Source organism: Arachis ipaensis, chromosome B3, assembly GCF_059453495.1.
Source record: "Arachis ipaensis isolate K30076 ecotype BB chromosome B3, ASM5945349v1, whole genome shotgun sequence".
Lineage (NCBI taxonomy): Eukaryota > Viridiplantae > Streptophyta > Magnoliopsida > Fabales > Fabaceae > Arachis > Arachis ipaensis.
The window spans coordinates 104,748,580-104,762,165 of NC_142438.1; the positions used below are offsets into that span (position 1 = coordinate 104,748,580).

A 13,586-nucleotide genomic window follows, 5' to 3' on the forward strand; every position below is an offset into this window, starting at 1 on the left:
CCACCCTTTTTCAACAGCATACATACGCGAGGCAGGGGCTTGCGTACGCGAGACTCCTATTTTCTTGAGATATGATTTTTCTCTGTTTTCACAGGTTCTCCTACTTTCTATAATTCCTTCAAAGGCTAATTAAAAGTACTATCTAATATTTTGGCTCTAATATTACTAAAGATAAGTTAGTGAATTATTCTATTGAATTTCTATGTGAATTTAGAAAACAGAAACTTAGGATTTTGGAGTACTGAGGGTGGATTAGTTGAGAGAAGTGATAGGGTACTGTAAAGACAACTGGTATGATGAAATTATGAAGTTCTGGATTTGATGATGCTTGAGACGAGTCTAGGACTCGGAGTGGAATGATGGCCTTACTGAATACTGAAAATGATTTCAGAAAACCATTGATATATTATTTTATACTGAGATTGTTGAGACGCTATGCGCCTAGCAAGGACGGTTTGGTTAATCATGCTTGTTGAGGTCGCGGTGGCGGCGTAGGGGCTGTGGTTAGTCCCACTTACATTGAGATGTGAGGTCAGTGGCAAGATTATCCCGCTCGCATCCCTTCGGAATCACTAGAGTGTGCAGACACTATATCCTGGACCGTGTTCTGGGCACGATATCTCGGGGGTTCCCATTATGAGACCGAAGGGTAACATCTCCATGGAGATGTGTCAGGTTGGCAGTTGAACCGACAATATGATATCACAACCAATAGGACAGGCATTCATCATGTGCATCTTCTATCTGTTTGTTTGCTTTCCTGACTTGATTTGCTTGAGTAATTGTATAGCATGATTACTTGCTTCTTGAATTTCTTGATATACATGCTATACTTGTGCTTTACTTGCAATGCTATTATTTGTGTTTTCTACTGGAATTGAAGAGGTTCGATAGGCGGTGGCAATGGAATCGCATGACGGTTAGGCTGGAGAAGGCTGTGGGACAGCGCTGAACTGATAGTTAGAAATCCCTTAAGTTAGTTTACTGGTGAATGAATCCCCACACTTCGTACAACTGTACCAGCAAGTGCACTGGGTCGTCCAAGTAATACCTGAGCGAGTCAGGGTCGATCCCACGAGGATTGTGGTTTGAAGCAAGCTATGGCTATCTTGTAGATCTTAGTCAGGTGAATAGGTGATGTAGGTATATTTGTGATTGCATAAAAGGAATAGAGAGAAAAGATTACTCATAACTTAGAAGTAGTGTAAACTATGATAAGAAGGTGGTTAAGGCTTGGAGATGTTTTGTCCTTCTGGATTAACTCTGGTATTACAGTCTTCTTCAATTGTGAATGATTTCTTCTACGGTAGGCTGTATGTGATTGACGCTATTTTGAGCAGCTGCCAATACTCCTCCAGATCTGAACCCCAGGGTTAGTGCGGATCCAGTTTGATTGGAGGTAAAGCTCCTACAGTCCATTCTCCTTAATGATCCTACTCAAAATGCCACAGATAAGGTCAGATCTTCCAGATAAGAGAATGCTGCACCTTTGGATTCTCGCCTCTACCATAGAGACCCTAATCTCCCCATACTTTGGCTGAACTGATGTCTCCAGAATTTTCCAACAAAGTCGTGGATTAGCCGTCTAAGAGATGTATAATCAAGCTAGTGGTTCATCATTGTCCGATGAAGGACTCACTCTGAGTCGATGTAGAATGTGATAACCTTATACCAGTTCAATGCATTCATATTGATGAAGAACGAAGATACATCTTAGAATAGAGAATCAAACGCGAATTGAGAAAGAAACAGTAGTACTTTTATTAATCTATAAAACTCTGTAGGGATCCTCCCCTTAACCTAGGAGGTTTAGAAACTTATACTGATAGAAAACACAACGATACACGAAAATATGGCTGAAAGTCTCCCTAAGATTATGTAAAATATCCCTTAAATACTAAACTAATGACTAAGGACTACATAAGAAAGGGTAAAACAATCTTTTAGTGCTAAAATCCACTTCTAGGCCCCACTTGGTGAGTGTTTGGGCTGAGCTTTGATGAGATTGTGCTATGAGGCCTCTAGGGCGTTGAATGCTGACTAGGGGTCCTCTTTGGGCGTTTGGACGCTGGTCTCCTCCTTTGGGTGCTGGACGCCTGGACTGGGCAGGAGGCTGGCATTGGGCACCAGTTTTGTGCCATCAATTCTGAAGCAAAGTATGGACTATTATATATTGCTGGAAACCTATGGAAGTCAACCTTTCATAGCCATTGAGAATGCTCCATTCAGACTTTTGCAGCTCCAGAAAAGCTCTTTTGAGTGCAAGGAGGTCAGATCCAGACAGTATCTGCAGTGCTTTGTCTGTCTCTTAATCAGACTTTTGCTCAAGCTCCTCAATTTCAGCCAGAAAATACCTGAAATTGCATAAAAACACTCAAAGTAGAATCCAAAAATAAGAATTTTATACTAAAACCGATGAAAACTTAATAAAAATTAAACAAAACATGCTAAAAACTATATGAAAATGATGCCAAAAAGCATATAAAATATCCGCTCATCACAACACCAAACTTAAACTGTTTCTTGTCCCCAAGCAACTAAAAACACAGTAGAATAAAAAGAAAAGTAAAATACAAAAAATCTTTGAGTTTTCAATGAAGCTCAGTTTCAATTAGATGAGCGGGACTTAGTAGCTTTTTCCTTCTGAAAAGTTTTGGCATCTCACTATCCATTAAAACTCAGAAGTGTTGGTCTCTTTAGGAACTTAGAATCCAGATGATATTATTGACTCTCCTAGTTCAGTTCTTTTTTATTTTTGAACACAGCTTTCAGAGTCTTGGCCGTGACAATAAGCAATTTGTTTTCCAGTATTTGGCCGTGACTATAAGCAATTTGTTTTCCAGTATTACCACCAGATACATAAATGTCACAGACACTTTAACTGGATGAGCCCTTTCGGATTGTGATTCAGCTTTGCTAGAATCCCCAGATAAAGGTGTCCAGAGTTCTTAAGCACATTCTTAGGATCTTTGGATCCTTTTACCCTTGCCTTTTGGTTTAAAGGGTTACTGGCTTTTTGCTCTTGCCCTTTGGTTTAAAAGGCTATTGGCTTTTTCTATTTTTTATTTATTTATTATTTTTTTTCTTTTTTTTTCACCATTTTATTATTCTTCGCATGCATATATTATATTTTTTTCTTTTTCAACATGCTTTTTCTTTTTCTTTTTCTTTTTGCTACTTTTTCTTCCTTCAAGAATTAATTTTGAATTTTTCAGATTACCAATAATACTTTTCCTTTTTTATCATTCTTTTGAGAGCCAACATTATTAATTTCAACTTCAAATATGCACTGTTTATTTATACATTTAGAAAATAAAAGTAATGCCACCACATTAAAATAATTGACTATTCTTATTATATAACTCAAAATTCATGTATCTCTCAATTATTTTTCAATTAAAAATTTTCTTTTATGCAAGGTGAGGGATATATGGAACATTTTATAGCCTTAAGACATAGATGATCATGTAACAAGAATAATAGAACAGATTATAAAACATGACAGAAAGCAGAAAAATAACATAAGAAAAGGGGATTAAGAGAACGAATCCACCTTAGTGAAGGTGGCTACTACTCCTCCTTGTCTTCAAAGTCACGCCATTGTCTTTGTTGCCATACTTAAGAGTGGTAGAAGTAAAAAAGCAAAGCTTTTGCAACACCAAACTTAAGAGTTTTGCTCGTCCTCGAGCACATATGAACAATGGGGGAAGAATAGGGTAGAAGAAGGTGGGGTAGGTGGAGCTTCTGTGGAACCTACTGGTCTTGAGAGGCTAGGGCAATTAAATTCCCTGCCCTACATATGGGCGTTGAACGCCCAGCTGCTATACCATGGCTGGCGTTCAATGCCAGCTTGCCTCCCATTTGTGGCGTTGAACGCCTAGGAGGAACCTCCTTCCTGGCGTTCAACGCTAGGTCTTCTGCCTTTTTGGGCGTTGAAGGCCCAGCCTGGCTCCCTGGCTGGCGTTCAACACTAGCTTGTTGCTCCCCAAAGGGGGTTAAATGCCCACTCTGGCTCCTTGTCTGGCGTTCAATGCCAGCAAGGTTTCTACTCCAGGGTGTTTTGTTTCCAGCTCTGACTGTTTCTATTTCTGTTCTAACTACTGCACATGATCACAAACATTAAAAAGAAAGGGAAAACTCTAAAAATAAACTAAAATAAGCTCAAATAAAAATAAATAAAAGAAATAAGAACAGAAATACTCTATTTATGGTTGGGTTGCCTCCCAACAAACGCTTCTTTAATGTCATTAGCTTGACGGACAGCTCCTTTCAAGGAGGAAGATAGTCATAGAGGAATAAATCCTTACTCCTTACCGGGAGCGTCCTTCCTGTGCTCTCATGGATTAGCGTAAGACGCTCAAGAGACAGGATCTTGTTCACTGCATGAGGCATGGTTGGGCTTGCAGCAATATGCTGGTTTCCCTTTTTGCCACTTTCCTCTTTCATGATGAATACCATGATGAGATAAGTGAACATTACCATTTTCCATGGTGAAAAGCCTTCAGTGGGGATATTTTTGTTTTTCCAGCCCCTAGGTATCTTTCTTTTGGGGCCTTCCTCCTTGGTGGATGGTATATATCCAACACCAAACTTACGTTTGGTTTTAGGAGGGATTGAATTGGTTTCATCCAAGGGAGGAGGCTTGAATGCTGAATCCTTTATGCAAGTGCCTCCCTTGTCAGGGGGTAATGGAGTGTTAAGAACCTTGCACACCATCTAGTCCTTATGCAAGGTAATCCTTGTTTCTTGTGCCTCTTGGATTTCCAGCTTCTTTATCATAAATGAAGGTATCAGATTTAAACTCAAGCCAAGATCATACAAGGCTTTGTCAAAAGTGATCTTTTCAGAAGTCCATAGGATTTGAAAGCTCCCTGGATCTGGCATTTTCCTAGGCAACTCATTCTGAATTAGGATTCTGTACTTCTCAGTAAGTACCTCTATTTCATCTCCCCTTAGATTCTTCTTTTCAAAAAGAATGTCTTTTAGACAGGCCGTATAGAGGGTCTTTTTTTCCAATACCTTTATGGTGCACGAAATTGTGATGTCCAGGCTCGAACAATCCCTGGCAACGTGAGCAACTTGGTACGCGCGATCGTGATTACACTTTAATTATGTAAAATTCATGGCTCTTTCTTTTCCTGGAAATGGTGCCAAGAACATGGTGCCAATACCATGGTTCACAACTTCGATACAACTAACCAGTAAGTGCACTGGGTCGTCCAAGTAATACCTTACGTGAGTAAGGGTCGAATCCCACGGAGATTGTTGGTATGAAGCAAGCTATGGTCACCTTGCAAATCTCAGTTAGGCAGATATAAATTGATAATGATGTTTTTGAATACTTAATAATAGAATAGGGATAGGAATACTTATGTAATTCATTGGTGAGAATTTCAGATAAGCGAATGGAGATGCTTTCGTTCCTCTGAACCTCTGCTTTCCTGCTATCTTCATCCAATCAGTCTTACTCCTTTCCATGGCTGGCTTTATGCAAGGGCATCACCGTTGTCAGTGGCTACATCCCCTCCTCTCAGTGAAAAATATGCTCACATGCTCTGTCACAGCATGGCTAATCATCTGTCGGTTCCCGATCATGCTGGAATAGGATTCACCCTCCTTTTGCGTCTGTCACTAACGCCCAGCACTCGCGAGTTTGAAGCTCGTCACAGTCATTCAATCATCGAATCCTACTCGGAATACCACAGACAAGGTTTAGACTTTCCGGATTCTCTTGAATGTTGCCATCATTCTATCTTACGCCACGAAGATTCTGGTTAGGAGATCTAAGAGATATTCATTCTAGCTTATTTCATGTAGAACGGAAGTGTTTGTCAGGCACGTGTTCATAGGGGAGATGGTGATGAGCGTCACACATAATCATCACCTTCATCACGTTCTTGGGTGCGAATGGATATCTTAGAAGCGAAATAAGATGAATTGAATAGAAAACAGTAGTACTTTGCATTAATCTTTGAGGAACAGCAGAGCTCCACACCTTAATCTATGGAGTGTAGAAACTCTACCGTTAAAAATACATAAGTGAAAGTCTAGGCATGGCCGAGAGGCCAGCCCCCTAAAGCGTGATCAATAGTCTCCTAAGATGAATAATGGATTAAAACTGAGACCAAAGATGCCTAATACAATAGTAAAAGGTCCTATTTATAATAAACTAGCTACTAGGGTTTACATGAGTAAGTAATTGATGCATGAATCCACTTCCGGGGCCCACTTGGTGTGTGTTTGGGCTGAGCCTAAGTATTGCACGTGCAGAGGCCATTTTTGGAGTTGAACGCCAGTATTTGTGCCAGTTTGGGCGTTCAACTCTGGTTTTGGATCCTTTTCTGGCGCTGGACGCCAGAATTGGGCAGAGAGCTGGCGTTGAACGCCAATTTACGTCATCTATTCTTGGCCAAAGTATGAACTATTATATATTTCTGGAAAGCCCTGGATGTCTACTTTCCAACGCAATTGGAAGCGCGCCATTTCGAGTTCTGTAGCTCCAGAAAATCCACTTTGAGTGCAAAAAGGTCAGAATCCAACAGTATCAGCAGTCCTTCTTCAACCTCTGAATCTGATTTCTGCTCAAGTCCCTCAATTTTAGCCAGAAAATACCTGAAATCACAGAAAAACACACAAACTCATAGTAAAGTCCAGAAATGTGAATTTAACATAAAAACTAATGAAAACATCCCTAAAAGTAACTAGATCCTACTAAAAACATACTAAAAACAATGTCAAAAAGCGTATAAATTATCCGCTCATCACAACACCAAACTTAAATTGTTGCTTGTCCCCAAGCAACTGAAAATCAAATAGGATAAAAAGAATAGAATATACTATAAATTCCAAACTATCAATGAAACATAGCTGCAATCATATGAGCGGGACTTATAGCTTTTTGCCTCTTGAATAGTTTTGGCATCTCACTTTATCCAATGAGGTTCAGAATGATTGGCATCTATAGGAACTCAGAGTTCAGATAGTGTTATTGATTCTCCTAGTTCAGTATGATGATTCTTGAACACAGCTTCTTTATGAGTCTTGGCCGTGGCCTGATGACATGTCATCATGTCATGTTTTTCTATGCCTTTTTCCTTTGTTTTCAATAGGTTTTATGCACTTTCTTGAGCCATAAGCAAGCCAAGTGGGTAGATTTTCATGCTTCCTTTGATTTAATCAACCATGTATGAATTCATGCTATTTCATGAGGTTTTATGCTAAAATTGTCACATATTATGAAAGAATGAATATCTCATGATTTTGAGCATAGCTTTGATGTGTTTGGTTGATTAATGATAGGTGAAGAAGGCTTGGAGAAAGGGTGAAGCAAGAAGGAATGGCTAGGAGTAAAGAGAGGACAATGGAATAAGTTGAACCAGGAAGCAAAATCTTTTGGGTGAAAAGTTAGCCTCAAAGTTAGACCCCTAACTTGGAGGCTAACGTTGGCACATGAAATTCACCCCTGGGCATCAAAAGTTTGCGCCAACGTTAGCCCCCTAACTTTGAGGCTAACGTTGGCATGAAGAGAACCTCCCTGGGCACCAAAAGTTTGCACCAACGTTAGCCCCCTAACTTGGTGGCTAACGTTGGCACATGAAATTCACAAAGGGAGGAGCAAAAGTTTGCGCCAACGTTAGCCCCCTAACTTTGAGGCTAACGTTGGCGCCACACACCACAACAGCTTGAAAGGGTATACTTCCAACAAGAATAACTTGAGCTACAGAGCTCCAAATGAGGTGATTCAAGAAGCATTGGAAAGTAGGAATCAAGAGCTTTCCAAGAATATATGGCACTGCATAGTGGACACTAAAATTGAGGGAGAAAACTGCCCCGCAATGTGCATAAATGAACATGGTGGCAACATGCAGTGAGGCCACTTGACCTCTGCACCTTCGATGGAGTATAACTCGAGCTGTATAGCTCCAATTGATGTGCTCCCAACGGCATTGGAAAGTAGACATCCAGGGCTTTCCAACCATGTATAATAGTATGGGGTGGACAATACGTTTGAGCCTCCAGAACTGGCGTTTTCGCCAACGTTTGAGGCAAACGTTACCTCAAACGCTGCACACCAAAGCCAGCGACCATGCCCTCTTCAAATGATCATAACTTGAGTTGTAGATGTCCAATTGAAGTGATTCCAAGTGGGTTAGAAAGCTGACACTCAGAGCTTTCCAACCATATATGATAGTCTATATTGGGCATAAAATTGGCAACATGACAAGAGGACAAAATTGGCGCCATAAATGTGCATAAGGGAGGCCAACGTTAGGGTCAAAGTTAGACCCCTAACGTTGGCACCAACGTTCATACCAGCAAGTTTTGTGGGCTGCTATGAAAAGTTGGAGCCAAAGTTAGACCCCTAACTTTAGCTCCAACTTTTGGTCCAACTTTTGCAAACTCAACCCGGTTCAATTCGGTTCCTCTTCAAACTCCAAGAGCAATCAACCAAGGCCTTTATCAACCCAATTCCATCAAGAGCAAGGGCCCAAATGATCATCACTCAAAGGCACAAGAAATAGATAAAATAGGAATTTCATTCAATTGTAATTTGTTTTTAATTTCATTTTCATTTCCATTTTGTAAAGCCTATATAAGGCATCATTTTCATATTTGTGAGAAGGCTGGCTCCACGAGGGAGCATTAGGATTTGAGAGCTCTCTCTTAGTTTTCAATTTCGTTTTGAATCTTGGGTTGAGAATTGAAGAAATTCTGTTTCAATCTCACCTTGAAAATTTTCTTGTTTACTTTCTCTGCACAATTGAATTTCCATTCCTGTTTACTACTTCACCTTCTCTTGGCTTCTGCAATTTACTTTTCTTTAATTTCTCTTGCAATTGTTCTAAGCTTTGATTTACTGCTTTCATTTAATTTCCCTGCACCCAATTCCCTTTACTTTCATGCAATTTACATTTCTTGCTCTTTAAGTTTCAATGTAATTTACTTTCTGCACTTTAATTTTCCTTGTCATTTACATTCTGTTGGCTTCAATGGTCACTCAAATCACTCAATGTTAGCTTGACTAAACTAATCACCCACTAAAATTGCTTGATCCATCAATCCCTGTGGGATCGACCTCACTCCCGTGAGTTATTATTACTTGATGCGACCCGGTGCACTTGCCGGTTAGATTTGTGTGTTTTGGGAGAGATTTATTTTTCACCAAAATACTCATCATGGCCCTAAGCACTTTGTTTTCCAGTATTACTACCGGATACATAAATGCCACAGACACATAATTGGGTGAACCTTTTCAGATTGTGACTCAGCTTTGCTAAAGTCCCCAATTAGAGGTGTCCAGGGTTCTTAAGAACACTCTTTTTTTTGCTTTGGACCTTGACTTTAACCGCTCAGTCTCAAGTTTTCACTTGACACCTACACGCCACAAGCACATGGTTAGGGACAGCTTGGTTTAGCCGCTTAGACCAGGATTTTATTCCTTGAGGCCCTCCTATCCACTGATGCTCAAAGTCTTGGGATCCTTTTTATTTGCCCTTGCCTTTTGGTTTTAAGGGTTATTGGCTTTTTTTTTTTTTTTTTGCTCTTGCCTCTTGGTTTTAAGAGCTTTTGGCTTTTTCTGCTTGCTTTTTCTTTCTAATTTTTTTTTCTATTTTTCGCCCTCTTTTTTTTTTTCTGCAAGCTTTGTTCTTTGCTGCTTTTTCTTGCTTCAAGAATCATTTTTATGATTTTTCAAATTATCAAATAACATGTCTCCTAGTCATCATTCTTTCAAGAGCCAACATATTTAACATTCTTAAACAACAACTTCAAAAGACATATGCACTGTTCAAGCATACATTCAGAAAACAAGAAGCATTGTCACCACATCAATATAATTAGACTAAGTTCAAGGATAAATTCGAAACTCATGTACTTCTTGTTCTTTTGATTTAAAACATTTTTCATTTAAGAGAGGTGATGGATTCATAGGACATTCATAACTTTAAGACATAGTTACTACTACTAATGATCATGTAATGAAGACACAAACATAGATAAGCACATAACATAGAAAACGAAAAATAGAAGAAATAAGAACAAAGAATGAATCCACCTTAGTGATGGTGGCGTTTCCTTCTTGAGGAACCAATGATGTCCTTGAGCTCTTCTATGTCTCTTCCTTGTCTTTGTTGCTCCTCCTTCATTACTTTTAGATCTTCTCTAATTTCATGAAGGATGATGGAGTGCTCTTGATGTTCCACCCTTAGTTGCTTCCAATAATTGTGTGGAAGAAAATGTATCCCCTGAGGTATCTCAGGGATCTCTTGATTTGCAGTCAAATGTTCTACCACTGAGCTATAGACCCTTGATGGAAGCTTTTGTCTTCCCTTTCTTCTTTCTAGAGGTTTCTCTGGCCTTAGGTGCCCTCAATGGTTATGGAAAAAACAAAAAAGCTATGCTTTTACCACACCAAACTTAGAATGGTGCTCGCCCTCGAGCAAAAGAAGAAGGAATAGAAGAATAAGAAGAAGATATGGAGGAGATGGGTGGGAGTGTGTATTCGGCCATATGGGTGGGATTGGGTGGGAGAGAGACGTTGAATTTTGAAGGTAGTGGGTGTATGGATGTGAGTGGTAAATGGAAAACAGAAGGGATGCTCATGAATGGAAAGAGAGATGATGAGGTATGTGGGGATCCTGTGGAGTCCACAGATCCTGAGATGATCCTGTGGGGTCCACAGATCCTGAGGTGTCAAGGAATTTACATCCCTGCACCAATTTAGGCATGTAAAATGCCCTTGCACACAACTCTGGGCGTTCAGCGCTGGGTTGGTGCCCATTTTGGGCGTTCAACGCCCATTTGCTGCCATTTCTGGCATTGAACGCCAGAACCATGCTTGTTCTGGGCGTTCAATGCCAGGATGCTGCCCATTCTGGGCGTTCAGCACCAGAACCATGCTCTGTTCTGGCGTTTGAACGCCAGACAGATGCTCCTCCAGGGTGTGATTTTTCTTCTGCTGTTTTTGATTCCGTTTTTGAATTTTTTGTTTATTTTGTGACTCCAAATGATCATGAACCTATAAAGACATATAACTAAGAAAAATATAGTTAGATAAATAAACATTGGGTTGCCTCCCAACAAGCGCTTCTTTAATGTCAATAGCTTGACAGTGGGCTCTCATGGAGCCTCACAGATGTGCAGAGCTTTGTTGAGACTCTCCAACACCAAACTTAGAGTTTGGATATGGGAGTTCAACACCAAACTTAGAGTTTGGTTGTGGCCTCCCAACACCAAACTTAGAGTTTGACTGTGGGGGCTCTGGTTGACTCTGCTTTGAGAGAAGCTTTTTCTGCTTCCTCTCCATGGTTGTAGAGGGAGATCCTTGAGTTTTAAACACAAGGGAGTCCTCATTCCATTGAAGGACTATTTCACCTCTGTCAACATCAATCACAGCTCTTGCTGTGGCCAGGAAAGGTCTTCCTAGGATGATGGATTCATCCTCTTCCTTTCCAGTATCCAGGACTATGAAATCAGCAGGGATGTAAAGGCCTTCAACCTTTACTAACATGTCCTCTACTTGTCCATAAGCCTGTTTTCTTGAACTGTCTGCCATCTCTAATGAGATTTTAGCAGCTTGCACCCCATAGATTCCCAGTTTCTCTATTACAGAGAGGGGCATGAGGTTTATTCCTGAACCAAGGTCACACAGGGCCTTAAAGATCATGGTGCCTATGGTACAAGGTATTATGAACTTTCCAGGATCCTGTCTCTTTTGAGGCAATGTCAGTTGATCCAGATCACTTAGTTCATTGATGAACAAGGGAGGTTCAACTTCCCAAGTATCAATGCCAAATAATTTGGCATTCAGCTTCATGATTGCACCAAGAAACTTGGCAGTTTGCTCTTCAGTAACATCCTCATTCTCTTCAGAAGAGGAATACTCATCAGAGCTCATGAAGGGCATAAGGAGGTTCAATGGAATCTCTATGGTCTCTAGATGAGCCTCAGAGTCCTTTGGTTCCTCAGAGGGAAGCTCCTTATTGATCACTGGACGTCCCAGGAGGTCTTCCTCCTTGGGATTCACGTCCTCTCCTCTCCTCACAGGTTCGGCCATTTTGCTTATGTCAATGGCCTTGCACTCTCCTTTTGGATTCTCTTCTGTATTGCTTGGGAGAGTACTGGAGGGATTTCAGTGATCCTTTTACTCAGCTGGCCCACTTGTGCTTCCAAATTTCTAATGGAAGACCTTGTTTCATTCATGAAACTCACAGTGGCCTTAGATAGATCAGAGACTAGATTTGCTAAATTAGAAGCATTTTGTTCAGAGTTCTCTGTCTGTTGCTGAGTGGATGATGGAAAAGGTTTATTATTGTTAAACCTGTTTCTTCCACCATTATTAAAGCCTTGTTGAGGCTTTTGATCCTTCCATGAGAAATTTGGATGATTTCTCCATGATGAGTTATAGGTGTTTCCATAAGGTTCACCTAAGTAATTCACCTCTGCTATTGCAGGGTTCTCAGGATCATAAGCTTCTTCTTCATAAGAAGCCTCTTGAGTACTGTTGGATGCAGCTTGCATTCCATGCAGACTCTGAGAGATCATATTGACTTGCTGAGTCAATATTTTATTCTGAGCCAATATGGCATTCAGAGTATCAACTTCAAGAACTCCCTTCTTCATAGGCGTCCCATTATTCACAGGATTCCTTTCAGAAGTGTACATGAACTGGTTATTAGCAACCATGTCAATGAGTTTTTGAGCTTCTGCAAGCGTTTTCTTTAGGTGAATGGATCCACCTGCAGAAGTGTCTAGTGACATTTTTGATAACTCAGATAAACCATCATAGAATATATCCAAGATGGTCCATTCTGAAAGCATGTCAGAAGGACACTTTTTGGTCAACTGTTTGTATCTTTCCCAAGCTTCATAGAGGGATTCACCTTCTTTCTGTCTGAAGGTTTGAACATCAGCTCTAAGCTTGCTCAGCTTTTGAGGAGGAAAGTACTTGGCTAAGAAAGCCGTGACCAGCTCATCCCAAGAGTTCAGGCTGTCTTTGGGTTGAGAGTCCAACCATAATCTAGCTCTGTCTCTTACAGCAAAAGGGAAAAGCATGAGCCTGTAGACTTCAGGATCTACTCCATTAGTCTTAACAGTATCACATATCTGCAAGAATTCAGTTAAGAACTGAAAAGGATCTTCAGATGGAAGTCCATGAAACTTGCAGTTCTGCTGCATCAGAGAAACTAATTGAGGTTTCTGCTCAAAGTTGTTTGCTCCAATGGCAGGAATGGAGATGCTTCTTCCATGTAAATTGGAATTAGGTGCAGTAAAGTCACCAAGCATCTTCCTTACATTATTATTATTTTCGGCTGCCATCTCCTCTTCCTGTTCGAAAATTTCTGAAAGGTTATCTCTGGATTGTTGTAATTTAGCTTCTCTTAATTTTCTCTTCAGAGTTCTTTCAGGTTCTGGATCTGCTTCAACAAGAATATTCTTATCCTTGCTCCTACTCATATGACAAAGAAGAGGGCACAGAAAAAATAATAATAATAATATGGATCCTTTATACCACAGTATAGGGATCCCTTTGTGAGTGGAAGAAAAGAGGGAGACAAAGAGTGTGATGTAAAGAAAGAAACACAACT

At 40.3% G+C, this 13,586-nt stretch overlaps 1 non-coding gene across 1 annotated transcript; it reads left to right on the plus strand.

Moving 5' to 3' along the window:
• Window positions 1-12,813: 12,813 nt before the first annotated feature.
• On the plus strand, window positions 12,814-12,921 carry LOC148571891 (small nucleolar RNA R71). The gene has a single exon (XR_015908177.1). It is a non-coding gene; the product is annotated as a small nucleolar RNA R71 (small nucleolar RNA).
• Window positions 12,922-13,586: the final 665 nt, after the last annotated feature.